This window comes from Mastomys coucha, unplaced genomic scaffold (assembly GCF_008632895.1).
Source record: "Mastomys coucha isolate ucsf_1 unplaced genomic scaffold, UCSF_Mcou_1 pScaffold6, whole genome shotgun sequence".
NCBI classification, from domain to species: domain Eukaryota; kingdom Metazoa; phylum Chordata; class Mammalia; order Rodentia; family Muridae; genus Mastomys; species Mastomys coucha.
In genome coordinates this window covers 123,113,622-123,128,380 of record NW_022196912.1, presented here as the reverse complement: position 1 = coordinate 123,128,380, position 14,759 = coordinate 123,113,622, and the positions used below count along the sequence as shown (strand labels likewise).

The 14,759-nt window shown below is 44.7% G+C and overlaps 2 long non-coding RNA genes across 4 annotated transcripts in view; one reads left to right on the top strand and one right to left on the bottom strand.

Moving 5' to 3' along the window:
- The window catches only part of LOC116079623, a 79,180-nt gene that overhangs the window by 13,405 nt on the left and 51,016 nt on the right, over positions 1-14,759 (bottom strand). For 2 of the 3 annotated variants that reach the window (XR_004114069.1, XR_004114067.1), the window contains exon 2: positions 14,622-14,691. This is a non-coding gene — a long non-coding RNA (uncharacterized LOC116079623). Of the gene's footprint in view, positions 1-5,675; positions 6,070-14,621; positions 14,692-14,759 lie in introns of those variants that run through there. The other variant, XR_004114068.1, reaches the window with a different exon arrangement.
- On the top strand, positions 1,969-5,686 carry LOC116079624. Its single transcript, XR_004114070.1, has 3 exons — positions 1,969-2,009; positions 2,571-2,741; positions 5,427-5,686. It is a non-coding gene; the product is annotated as an uncharacterized LOC116079624 (long non-coding RNA).

Here is a 14,759-nt window from a genome sequence, read left to right as displayed (position 1 = left end):
ATAGCATTTTAACCAACCAGAAAAACAAACAAACAAAAATCACAGGAATCAGCAAGTCTCCCTCCATACCAGACACAAATACAAACTGTCATTACTTTCCAACTTAGTGGTGCAGGCTAGCTGGCTGGATTTTAAAAATGAGAACCAGTTGCTTGTCTGTGATAAACACACATCACTGGAAAGACACATAGAGAGAGTAAAATCGAAAGGCTAGAAAATGTTAAACCAAGGAAGAGGAAGCCAAAAGCAAACAGGAGAAGCCCAAACACACATCTGATAAGGTGGATTTCACGTCAGTGCTATTTAGAAGAGATGAAGAAAGTCAGACTACTTTCACAAATGAAATAACCCATCAAGAAAACACAATAGTAAATATGTGCTCACAGGACATCAGGCATGTTCAATTTTGTAAACAAACATAAAAGAACAGAGAGCTTCAGATTGAATAGAATGCTGACTGATTCCAAAGCCCTGTTCTTATCAGTGGATAGGTTATCTGGATTTAAAACAAAAAACAAAAAAACAAAAACTTTAGAGTGAAATGGCCCTACAGATCTAATGAATTAAACAGATATCTACAGGAGAGTCCATTAAGCAGGTACAGAATATACTTCTTTTCAACAATCTGTTGTTTTAAAGATAATCTTGAACATTTGATTTTATTAATAAAGGCTCGGGAGCCAGATGCTAGGGTGAAATCCTGCTAGCTCAAAGAGGCAGAGAAAGTGCCCAGCTGACCTTCCTCCTCAGCTTATGTCCCAAGAGGAAAAGCAAGCTCTCCTCCACACTGTCTCAAAAAACCTTCCAATCCAATGTCCCTCCTTTCTACTGCCAGTGTGTCTCCCCATCCATCCTCCTGACTTCCTTCCACTCTTTGTGTGTGTGGTTTTTTTTCTTATGTTCACTCCCTGTCAACTGGTTGTTTGCTCTGCCTCTTGACCTATGGTTGACTTTATTTAATGCTGTTTACAATAAACAGAAAGCTCTTGGATTAAAGGTATGTGCTAGCGCTGAGCCACACCACAACCCTAGAAACAGGGTTTTCCAGTAAATAGCATAATCTCTGGGTTCACAGAGTAATCAAATGTCCTACAAGTCAGTGGAGTGTTCTCTAAAATAGATCACATCTCCTGCCATAAAAAAAGCATGAACAAATAAAAAAAAAATGAAATAGTTTCTGTGTGACTTATCAAAATTAATTAAAGTAGAATTAAATGGGATCAAATTAAGTGGAAATCAGCTGCAAGAAAAACTACAGAAATTATACACAAACACATGGACATTAAACAGTACACTTGTGAATGATTAGTCGGCTATTGAAGGAGTCAGAGGGGAAATTTTAATTCCTAGAATAAAATGAAAATGAAAACCTACCTTACCACCACCTTTGAGACACAGCAAAGGCAACCCTAAAAAGGAAGTTTATACTTATGAATGCCTACATTGAGACATTAGAGAAAACTCAAAAAACTTAACACAAGGTAGATCTCAAAGTGTTGGCAGGGAATAGAAGGACCCAAATACAGAACGAGTCCACGGAAATGTGTGATAAGATCCAGGTGGAAGCTGATGGTTTGAAGGCTAAAAGAATAATACAAAGATCATTGGAAAGAAGCTTGCTCTTTGAAAAAGATAAAGATGGACAAGCCCTCAGACAAACTAGCTATGTAAAGAGAGAAGACCCAGATTAATAAAATCAGAAGTAGAAGAAAAAGGACATGAAGCAGGCACAGTGAGGTCCAGAGGATGGCCAGAGAATCTCTTAAAAACATATATTCCAAAAAACTGAAGACCTTAGAAGAAGTGGATGAGTCCTAAGACACTATGACTTACCGATTAAACCAACATAAACAGTTTAAACAGATAAAAAATTTACACTAATGAGGACAACTAACAGAGATCCACAGTTTGACAATGTACAGACAGGAAAGACCTTGGAACACTCAGTCTTAAATAGAATGTTTTCTTCAAACCGTCTCTTCAGGGCTCAGAGAGCTATCCTCAGAAAGGTGAGGTGGAGATGGAGATACTGTCAGAGCTGGTGGGAGGGAAAACACCAAGGCAACAAAGTATTCCAGACACAATAGGACTGAAGCATGCAATGAACACACAGAGACTGGAAGCATGCACAGGATCTGCACAGGTTTAGGCTAGACACAAGACGCTATCTCCAACTGACATCTGCTTGCAAAGGAAAACTTAGTTTTCTTGAAAGGAGCCTCATGGGGTACGTAAGCCACACTTAAGGGTATGCCCACAACCAGCAATGGATGATCAATACAAAATGAACTCAGTGGTATTTTCATAGACTTTTTGTCTCAGATTGCTTTGTTTGGGATTTTTTTTCTTACTGATCGTGTGTGTTTCTTATGCTTTCTCTTTGTTATCTTTCTTTAATTTTTTATTTGTTTTTCTGGTTTCTACAGAGAGAGAAAGTTAGCATAAAGCTGGGTGGGAGGGAAGGTGGAGAGGAGCTATGATCAGAATATATTGTTTTCAACAAAAAATGAAAAATAAAGTAAAAGAATAAAATTAACACCGAGATTGAAACAGCAGCCATCTCCCGACAGAGCAAAGCCCAGGACTGGATGAGTTCACGGCTATGTTCTACCAGACTTCCCAAGAAGAGCCAACGCCTGAGCCTCCCAAGCCACCAAGCTGTCTCGTAAAGTAGAAAGGGAAGAAAAAGAAATACTGCTAAACTCAATTTACAAAGCAGCATTCCTCCAGTACCAAGCAAGGTAAGAAAAAGCAATCCCATTTACAATAACCTTTTAAGATACACACGAATAAGTACAAGTAAGGGACTAAAGATCTCTAGAGAGAAGACTTCAAAACAAGGCAGAGAACCATGAAAATGGCTCAGCCGGTAAAGGCACATGCTGCCAAGCCTGATGACCTGAGTTCAACTCCTAGGACCCTTGGAAGAAGAGAATCAACTCCTGCAAGTTGTCTTCTGACATGCTGGCACACAAGCACACATATACTCCCATACATACAAACACACACACACACCCCTGAATGTACATGTATACACAAACACACTCCCCAAACAAATATCATTTTTTTTTGTTGTTTGTTTGTTTGTTTTTGTTTTTTGAGACAGGGTTTCTCTGTGTAGCCTTGACTGTCCTGGAACTCACTCTGTAGACCAGGCTGGCCTCGAACTCAGAAATCCGCCTGCCTCTGCCTCCGAAGTGCTGGGATTAAAGGCATGCACCACCACTGCCCAGCCTCAAATATCATTTATTTAAAAAAATAAAGGGGGCTGAAGAGATAGCTCAGGGGTCCTGAGCCCTTTTTGCTCTTGAAGAGGACTGGAGTTCAGTTCCTAGAACCTATGTGGCTCACAACTGCCTGTAACTCCATCTCCAGAGAGTCTGACAGTCTCCTCTAGGCACACATATGCACACACACACACACACACACACACATGAATTCCCATGCACACACACAAACATACAAATAAAAATAAATAAATCTTTTAAAAACACTTAAAGCAAAAAGTTGAAGAATACATTAGAAGGTGGGAAGATCTCTCATCTTTATGGATTATTAGAATTAATATTGGGGAAATGGTCATATTGCTGATAGTGATATACAAAATATAAAAGTCCCATAAAGATTCCAGTGATGTTCTTCACAGAAACAGGGGAGGAACTAACTCTCACAACAGACCCTGAGAATCTCTAGAAAGACCCTGGAAAGCCGAAGCAATCCAAGAGAAAATGGCAAAGCTGAAAGCATTACACTATCTGACCTCCAAATGACAGCACAAAACCGTAGTAATAAAAATAGCATGGTGCTGGAGCAAAGACAGATAGGCAGATCGATGGAAGGAACACAGGACCTGAGAGAAACCCATTCTACAACAGCCATCTGGTTTTGGACAAAGGTATAGGAACATATGTTGGAGAGAGGGCGGCCTCTTCAGCAGATGGTGCAGGGAAACCTGGATATCCATACGCAGAAGAAGGAAAGTAGATCTCAGGTCCTCAACCTTCACAAAAATAAAAATAGACCAAAGGTCATTGTGTAGGACTGGAAGATGTGAAATATTGGATAAAACAGAGACATAAGCAAGGACTTTGTATTTAAAAAAAAAAGTCCTTCACCAGTCCAGGGAGTAATAGCAAGAGGTTTTAAATAGGCTCAAATCAAGTTAAAGAGCTCCCATATAGTAAAGGAAGCAGTCAACAGAATGGACAGACATCTGACAGAGTGAAGAGAACTTCCATCTAGGGGATTAATGTCCAGAGTCTGCGAGGAATTTTAAAAAATTACCCAAACTAAATAATTCAATCAACAGATGGTTAAATGAACTGGGCAGTTCTCCAAAGAAGAAATACATATGGCCAAGAATGATATGGAAACTACTCAACATCCTTAGCCATCGGGGAGATGTAACTGCGAACTTCATACAGACTCCATCTTACTCCAGGAGAATGCTAAGACCAAAGAAACAACTATACTCTCTTCTTGCAGCCTACGAATTGAGACGTAGCAGTCGGCTACTTCTCCAGCACCATGACTGCCTGTGTGCTTCCATGCCCCTTTCCATGATGGTATTGGCTCATCTCTGAAACTGGACTGACTACTTGCCTGCTGGGGAAAGGAAAGAGGGCTGAGCTCAGAGGGCAGACAGTGCATGCCTTTACTAGCCCCTCCACTCCATCAGCACAATCATCTGGCTATGCTGAACTGGATGGACTTGGACCAATCTGCCTTATTTCCTGCACAGATGTGGACTCCCTCCCCATCAGCTTCCCTGCGGCACAAGGAGCTTTTAAAGGCAATAGCGAGATGCCAGACCTACACTTAAGAGTTTCTGGGCTGTGCTGATCTGGCCCTGCCCCTTGCTGGGGAGCACAGAAGAGCTGGCCTCATGCCTCACTGGTTGGGGCACTTGGAAGAGCTGGCTCTGCGCCTCACCGGGGAAGCACAGTAGAGCTGGCCCTGGTAGCCTGGGCCCAGAAAAGCCAGCCTGAGGGCATAGAAGTGGGAGATCTGGCTATGCCCCTTAAGAACTGTGATATTTTGTGAGCTAGCCCTGGCAGTGCTGGAGAGCTGGTGGTGAGTATGATGGAGAGCTGGCAGGCTGACCAGCTTAGCTACCACTGAGGCCACCCCAACATCTACCCCATCTATGAACTTCTGGAGTGGATGAAGGGGCTGGTTCTGAGATGCAAAGCTGCAGAATCTCCATGACACAGGGCAACAACAAGATATCTAAGAGGAGCCCCAGTGAGGATCCAGTAGTGATAGTGTAGCATTAGCCAGAGGCCTTGAACTGGACCAATGACTCACTGCAATGAACATTTGCAAGTAAGGATGTGTGGACAAAAGGGCATATTGTGGGACACACTGTGACACACTACAGCTTCCACAAAGACACGCTTGTTTGTTTGTTTGTTGTTCTTTTGCAGGGGGAGATTACAAGGGCAGAGGCTGAAAATGAAGAGATGGGAAGATGTGTGGAATTGGGGGACATGATGTAAAATTCACAAAGAATCAATAAAACATTTTTTTTTTATCAGAAAAGAACAACAAATACTGTCAAGGATTTGGGAGGAAAAACATATCAATATACTATTGGTGGGAATACAAGTCATTTCAGACACTGTAGAAATCAATATGGAATTTCTTCACAGAAGAAAAATAAAACAACCATGTGATGTAGTTATAGCATATTGAAAAAACTTTTTATTGGTGTAAGCTTAGATTTTTCAGAACCTACTTTAATAAGGGTTCTTAAATGCTTTAACATCCATTCTAGCCCACCACGCACCAGAGGTAGTAGCAAGAAAAGGTTAATGGGGCAAAGGAGGATGTGGACCTCTTTAGAAATAGTTCTTTCTGGCAATTCCAGTCTTTGTTGTCAGGATATCAGCAGTTCAGTTCACACAAATCAGCAGCAGTAGCTTGATCCACTCACAATCACCATTCATGAATTAACAACTGATGTACAATCCAGACGAAACCACAGAGCTCTGCCAATAGTCCTGAGTCCTTGCAGAAGCGGAGAGATCCCACTGGAATATCACGAGAAGTTCTTTGGGGTATTTCTCTCTAGGAAGTCAGCAAAGTAGGAAAGATGAACCAGTGCCACAGCATCATCAGTGAAGATCACCACCAGCAAAGCTCAGTGAAGACCAGCAAAGAATGGCAAGGCGAACCAATGCCACACACCATTGTCCACTGTTGGACTATACTCGAATCCTTTCCAAACATCATATGTCTTTTCAAGCATCTACTCCAGCAAAACATCACATGCCCTTTTTCTAGGCAGCCTCCAGAAAAACACCATGTGTCTGCTTCATCAAAACATCCTCTCACATATATCCTCTCATAAGACAGTTTCCAGAAAAACATCACATGACATAACTGAGTCTCCAAAGAAACCAGAAATTCCCACTTCATACTGGTTCTTTGTGAATTTCACATCATTCACCCCAAGCCCACACATCTCCTTGTTCCTCCATATCTGTTCCCTGACCTTGCAACTTCCCCCCACCAAAAGAAAACAAAAAATCTTGAAATGAGAACTGCAGTGTGTCACATAGTCATTGCAATGAACATTGGTCTGGTTAAACCCCTGACTTCTGCTACACTATCAATACTGGATCCTCACAGGGACTCCTTTTGGATATCCTGTTGTTGCCTTCTATCATGGAGGTCCTGCAGCTTTGAATCTTCAGAACTGGCCCCTTCACACACTCTAGCAGTTCATAGATGTGGTAGATACAGGAGAGCTGGAGAGTTCACCAGCTTAATTACCATCCAGACCCAGATCCAGGACTTCAAGGTGGCCTATCCCAACATCTATGGTGCTTTTGAAAATCTCTAGAACAATTGAGTCATTTACTCTAGAGATACTTGCACATCCGTGCTATCATAACACTTGAACATGCATGCTATCACGGTACTTAGCTTTCTCACAGATGGAATTTCTCACATGTCTTCAGCTGGTAGGGGAGCAAACCACTCTAAGTTCTCTTTGTCTAGTATTTGGCCATTCTGAGATACTCAGGAAGCTAAGGCAGGAGACTGTCTTGAATGGGAGCCCAGGCTTCTTAGTAGGGGCTATAGCACTCAAAAGAAATTGCTCCCATTCCACAGCAGCTACTAGCTGCTAGTAGCTCCTTAGCTAAGTGTGCAGCCTCGTGAGACCTTCCCCTACCCATGCTGGAACACTGGTGAGTTGTACCGTGTGCAGATCTGGTGCAAATAATTACCACAGCTGCAGAGTTCATTAGTTCAGGAGTCATGTTGGGAAAGGGCATTTCACAGCTCACATCCCCATCCTCTGGTTCTTGTGTTCTTTCTGCTCCTTCTTCTGCAATGTCTCCTGAACCTTGGTGTGTGTGTGTGTGCGTGTGTGTGTGCGTGTGTGTGTGTGTGTGTAAGAGTGCCTGTGTGCTGGAATATCCAGTGACTCAACAGTTACTATTCCCTGTATTGGCCAGTCATCAATGTCTGCATTAAATAATGACTATTGCAAAAAAAGTTTCTGTGATCAAAGTTGATGGTACCAAGCTGTGTGCATAAATATGAATATTTAGAAGACAGTTTGACAATTTTCCATTGAATAGAACAACAATAATAGGTTTCCCCATGTAGATTATAGCCTCCCCAGCCAAGGGATTCCATTAGAAAGCAATTAATTACCCCGTAACAGTCATACAGCTACTGTACTGTGGGCACATCTTGTCTAGAAGCTTGGTACTATAACACACAGCATCCACCACTAGGTAACACTCCTGATGAGTTCTCTTCCTTGGTAGCTTGAAACATGAGGCCCAAAGTGAGAGTTCAAGGAAGACAGGGTAGGAAACATCGCCCATGCACCAAGTCCTTAAGGGTGGCACTAAGTTCTGTAATCCCTTGAGAGACGCAGTATTAGCTCACTATTTTCCCTGGTAGAGGCAACTCCAAAGGCTTGATTTGGCCTTCCAACCACAATAGCCCCCATTCTGCAAGTCAGGAGACCAAAAGTCTGCCAACTTCTTAGTATTCCTATCTCAGTTATACTTTCTGGAGCTGGGAACAATCACAGCATGAATTTAGTGGCACTCTGGGCCTACTGTGAGTTGAACTTGGCCTAAATTCATCACTCACCTGACTTACAGGAGCTCTTACTTTAACTTGAGGGCTTTAACACATTAACAGTGTTTTGTGGGACACCTGGTTTCAAGATCAATTCAGATACAGTCTCTAGTGTGTTCCCCTAAGGTCTGATTATTTATTTTCATTTCGCCAGTGTGCAGGGCCATAGGCACCTTTGGAGAAGAGTAGGAGAAAGACCTACAGCAAACTGTGATTGTAGCCAAGTCCCTCCCTTTACCTGAGGAATTCTGCATCAGTGATCTGCCTTAAGTCTGGAAATCAGTTGAGAGTCTGTGGCTCTCTGTTGGTCTCATTCAAGATCAACTTTCATTTGATACCTCAGGAATTTATCTCGCAAGAACATAACATGTTTCCCGTCTATTTCACTCCTGAGCTCGGTGTGATTAATTAGTGGGTGTCAAGGGTTTACAGGAGTTGGGCTGCTATGAGCATAGTTTTGTCTATGTGGTCCACTATTGTAAGTTTGATCACCTTGCCTTTGGTGAGTCCACACTGCCCCTTGGCCTCTGCTTCTCTGGGGTCCAATTACACCCATTGCCTTGAAGTTGCCCAGTTGAGCGGCAGCCTCTCCCACGGTAAGATCTGGCACACAGAGAGGGGCCCTGACAGAGCTTGTTGGATCAGTTCTCTCCTCTCACCAATCAGTGCCTATGGCTGGAGCAAAGGGCACATCTCCTGGAGTCTCTCATTGTGCAGAACTTGGTTTTAGGCAGAAAATCCACTGAGCATTCCAGTTTGCCTAAGCCTTTGAATCCCACCATCAACACTAAGCCGAGGAATATCAGCCATTGCTAACTCTTTCACAGCAGGCCATTTGTGACCCACATCTCAGGCAACCAATCAGATAAACTCTTGGCACCTGTTGTAGCTGTGCAAGCCCTGAAACTGTTCATTTTCCCATACCTCTAAAATCCTTGAGCACAATATTTCCCAGGCTTTGGCTTCTGTGAAACAGAAAACTCTAGTTCTTAAGGGGTGACCTGCCTTCACTGCCCAGCTTTGCTCCCCCTTTCCAGAGGGTGGCCTGTTTTCACCCCGCACTATCCAGCCATGCAGGTCTTCTCTAAATAGGTCACACAGCTGCCCATCACAAGCTTCGAGGTCACTGTGCATGCTAGGTACTGACTCATTCCCATCAGCACCAATCCTAAGTCTCAGTCTCTCCTGGATGTTAAGACCAGATTGCATAAACTGAGTGGCTGACAGATAACAGTGTGTGGGAGTGGGAATTTCAAGGCCAACATAGGCAGATTCAGGGCCTGCTGCAGGCCTGCTCCTCACCGTCAGCAGCTTCTTGCATGACAGGTGGATAAACAGGCTCTCTGAGTCTCTTTTAGAAGGCCACCAAGCCACGAGGTTTTTGTTTTATAACTCAATCACCTCCCCAAGGCTCCATGCCCAGGACACAGACACCTTCCCAAGGCTCAGTCCCCATGATTCCATCACTTCTCTGTGACATTATCACCTCTTAATTGTTTATGGATTGAGGATTTCAACCAGTGAGTTTGAAGTGGAAACGCACACACAGCAAATGCTTAGTAGGGCGTACATTGACTTCTAAACCATGGCTCAGCATGCCCATTTAGTGTGTGCAAGGCCCTAGGTTTGAGGCAGGCAAGCATAGGAAAGGTTTTGTAACCCGGATCCAAATCTGAGCTGAGTTTCCCACAGCCCTCCTCTTGCAATATGCACTTGACAGCTTTAGTTCCTTCATCTGCACACGCTCTGCACACACACCCATTTCCAAACAATGCACCTAACAATATGAGCACCCCCACCTGAATTAAGCTATGCACTCCCATCTCTGAACAATAGTATAGATTTCCTCACCCCTGGTAACAATCAAATTTAGACAGTTTCTATTCAAGTGTATTCCCAATGTATCTGGGTAAGAAGAATACAAGGGCCAATCCAGCCTGAACTGGTTTTGGGTGCATGCGCAATAAGGCAAACTGTGTCCTTCCAGTGAACTTTTAGGGAAATTCCCCTATTTACCATCATATGCCTATGCATAATTAGGTGTGCCTATGATTAAATGATCAGATGCATTATGGGATGGGGTACGTGCAGTGGAAGAAAATGAATATATCATTTAGCCTGTCTATCAAAATGGAGAACCACCCTTTAGTAACCAGTTCCTTTTTTGCTTTAGACTCCATATTGATACAGCAGGTTGTGGCCTGGGGTCCTCTTGCTCTTGTAGCCTGCTGTCAATCTTGACACTGTATCCCTTTGTGGTTTGATCTGTTGCTTTGCCCTGAGTAAAGTCATGTTTCTTTTGCAAACCTCTGTGAGCCCTCATTTTCAGCTATATTTGCATAAGAAGCCAAGAACCTGTAAGCACCAGGCCCATATCCCAACCACTAATACCAGTTTAACACACCCCCTCTTCTCTCTATTTGTTGTGTGATATAAGAATAGGAATAATGTAAGCATATGGAGTACATGTATGTTTACCTGGAAGTGTGAGTGTGTGTGTGTGTGTGTGTGTGTGTGTGTGTGTGTGTGTGTGAACTCACAGGTGTCTGAAACCCCTGGTGCTGCGGTTACAGGGAGTTGTGAGCCACCAGGTGTGGGTGCTGGGAACTGAACTCTGGCCTATGAGACAGTGGTATGTACTCAGAACTGCTGAGGGACCCCCAGTCCTGAGTTGTTAGATTTCATACAGAAGCCACTGGATTTCACCTTCCACGTAGTGTGTAGGCGACAGACTGTTGTATGGGAACACCAGTGAGGGGGAGGGGGAGTGGAGTCACAATGCAGAAGACCAGGTGGTCATGGGAACTGTGTGCCTCATCCTGGAGGAGAAGAACACGATTTCTGGCTCGTAAGGTGGCCAGCAGTATCCTGCCACTGCATGGGAGCTGAGGTTGGGGACAAAGAGGAGAATTATGCCCATTGCCAACATGTCACTCATTGCTAATGTGTCACTTCTCAGCTCCAAAGGAGCTGTGTGCGGAAATCGATCCAGGACTGCAGCTTGTTCCCATTGCATTCTGGCGAAATGTTGAGCTTTGACAGCAGATGGGGCAAGGACAGGGCTTCCTTCCTGGCTCTGGTGGGATGGCTTGTTCCTCACCCAACACCACCAGTGTGGACACTCAGCAGGACCTCCTAATCAGCATCCCCTGGCCCTTTGCTCCCGGTAGGTGGGCTTGTAGCTAGTTACCCTCAAAAGATACCTTCCCCCAACCACTCGAAATGATGGATTTGCAGAAAATTCTCTTGCCCCAGCCCAAAGCCATATCCACCAAGGTCCAGCCATGCCTGTTCAGTCAGTCACGGTGAGCCCTGCGTGAGAGTAGCCTTCCTAAGGTTTTACTTGGGGCTGCCATGTTGTTCTTTCCTGTCACTATCCCTTCTTATCTTCCTCCTCCATTATCCTACCATCTGGCCTTGACTTGTCCTTGTTACAGTGACTGTAGGGCTCTCTCCTGCCAAGACTTTGGCTGCCACAGTGGAGTAAAGCCATCAAGAAGTCAGAGCAGCAAGGGACCAGTCACTGCTCTTCTCAGCCGATCTGGTCTCTGCCCAGAGGTCTCAACTCAGAGCTACCTTCAGACTAGAACGAAGCCAGATCTGGTCAAGGGCTGTGGAGGAAAATCCTGGCGGCAATGACTTTGGGGTAGGAATAGCTTGAAAGACAAAGGCATGGAATGAGAAGAAGCCTGTCAGAGACTGAGTAAACTCAGGGAGAGAAGGGTTAGGGAGGGGTCAGTCCCGGTGCTACACAAGGAGAAGCAGTGTGGTGTTTCTGTGTTGCAAGAAAGCCAGAGGAAGATTCAGGGAAAGGGAGATTGGTTACTGAGGGGGCCTGGCAGGGCCACGGGTATCACTTGAAGTCAGCTGGAAGTCGCTGGAGGGAGATGATCAAAGACCACAGGAAAAACAACTTAAAAAAAAAAAAAAACCCTTAGACTGGTGCGTGCTGCTTATTTAGTTGATAGAGTGCTGGCCTAGCATGCACAAAGCTCTGGGTTTGATGCACAGTTTTACACAAAATCAGGCAGGACAGAAGAGTTTTACCGTTCCAGTGTCGGGACCAGGGCAGAGTCAGGAGATCTAGAAGTTCAGGTTTATTCTCAACCTTGGTTACTTCGTAACTAGCTTCAGATTAGCTGGGAAGACATGAGACCCTGTCTATAAACCAACAAAAGCTGCAAGTCCCTTAGTAGTGTCATTATTGTGATGTGGCTCATCACACGGATTTGGTTACTTCAGTAACAACTGGACAGCTGTTTTCAGTCTCAGGCCCTCTCCTCTGCACCTTTACCCCAGGTGGTGACTGGTTCTCACGCAGTGAGTCAGACAGCTGTCCCTGCCCAGTCTCTGTCCATCTTGCCTTCTACACTGGGCACTGCCGATAAGTGAGGACAGGCTCATCTGGGCCCACAAAGGTGGTGACAGGGAAATGAGTCCAGCTGGTACCAAGCATTTGTATGTGGAGAAAACAGACATGTTCACTTGGAACATCAAAGATAGACTCCAAGTAAAAGACCAGGCAGAATAAGACCAAGGCCCAGATAGGCATAGCCACTCTCTTAGGGATCACACAGTACACCCTTGGTGAGATTCCAGGTTCAGTGTTACCTCTGTTGGGGTAAAAGGATGGGGACCAAGCATACAGCTTCTCTACTGGTGTATTTTGGGAAAGTGAGGCAAAGTCCTGGGTCACCCACAAGAATTTTGTGTCTTCTGCACTGGGGTTGGTATGACTAAGAATGACCACATTCATGGCTAAAATGCCAGGGTGAGGGGGGCAGCCTGGCTGCTTCCACCAAAGGGGATGTAAGGGCTAAGAAATCATTACAGAAAGATGAATTATTCAAGGCATGGCCAACCTCCTCAGGCCCTGACAACCAGGAGCTCCATGATCACGCCAGCACATCTTATTACCCTTGTGTAATGGCCGCGTTTTCTCTCAGTCTCAGAAGAAAGCCATTCAGCGCCATCAAATATTAATGTGGGGCGGCTGGCTTAGTAGACAGGTCCAGGCCCACAGTCACAGATGACATCAACCCAGGAATTTGAAACAGGCTGCTAGCCATACTTGGCCTTGCAGACCTCAATCCCAGGATGCAGAGCAGCCTGAGGCCTCAGTAGTACCTTCAATGCTGTTTGCTTGGTTTTCTTTTTAATTTCTTTCTGTTTAGTTACTTGTTTGCATATGCCTGTGTCCGTGTCCATGTCCGTATCCATTCCGTGTGTGTGTGTGTGTGTGTGTGTGTGTGTGTGTGTGTGTGTGTACGCACCAAACTGTAAGCAAATGTGTTGGATGCCTGTGGACAGCCACAGATATCTTGGGGTGTTAGGTTCTCTCTCATGTGGGTCCTGAGCATCGAACTCAGGTGGTCAGGCCTGGTAATAGGTGCCTTACCTGCTAAGCCATCTCTTTACTCCTTGCTTAAAGTAGATTTGGGAGTTGACTGTATATAGTACTCATGGTCTCAGAAAGTGTGGGTCTCTGGGAAACATCTGATCTGAACTTTGGGGTCCATTTTAGGTCCCTGGAGTTATGACAGGTCATCTTAGACTAGTGGCTCGAAAAGAAGTTATTGCTCTTGCGATTCTGGAGGGTGAAGCCCAGAGTGAAGGTGCAGTCAGGTCCTCCCCACATTTGTGAATGGATGTTCCAAGAAAGAAGCTGCATCTTCAAACCAGAGGCTTTTGTAAGACCCATTAGCACATCAGGACATCGGTGGCAGTGGATGGAGAGACTGAAAAGTCGAGGGCCCACAGCCTAATTACAATTTATCTTGGGTGAACTTTATTCTCCTAGATAGCCACTCCTTGCCCATTTCTGTGTCAGACCTACTGTCTTGTGAATAACAGATAAAAATCTTTAGGAACATATTAGCTTCACAACACCCTAGTTTCTACCAACTGAAAGCCATGGACATCAGAGGGCATCCAATGCCTGTGCCTGGTATTCTCGTGTTTGCTCTTCTGTTTCTACAAAAGCTTCGTGAAACTGCTTCCTAAGGGAACATGGAGTTCAGGGTCCCCTAAATCTGTGCTTCCAGACAGACCATGCTTACTCCTAGTTTGCTCCAGGATAAACCATCTCTTATCCCCTTTTGGGTGAGAGCTTGTTTTTCTGTGAGATGAGACTCTGGCATAGATTTCCTCCTGTGTGTGTTTCAGCCTTGTGTGGCTCTGACCTTCACTGCCTGGTGGATATTTCCTTCCAGTGTCTGCCCCTCTTCTTCTCTCGGACTTCTTTGTACCTTCACGTGCCTTTTGTGGAGATGGATATATATATATATATATATATATCCTGTCCTGGAACTCCCTCTGTCGACCAGGATGTTCTCGAACTCAGACATCTGCCTGCCTCTACATCCCAGGAGTACCCCTACCACCCAGACACCCAGATGCATATATTAATGGACACATCATTCATTATACTTACACTTATGGGACACACTGTGACATTTCAACACAGACCATGCAATGGTCAGATCAAGGTCACTGGCACATCCATTACCACATACCTTTGTTTGTGTTGGGAATGTTCAGGGTATTTGCACTGGCTGCTTCAGGCCTTTGTTGGGCTTAGCCACTCTACAACGTACAGAACACCAGAAGTCAGTTCAACACTTCTCTTTCTTAGTCTGTGTCTCTCTCCACCC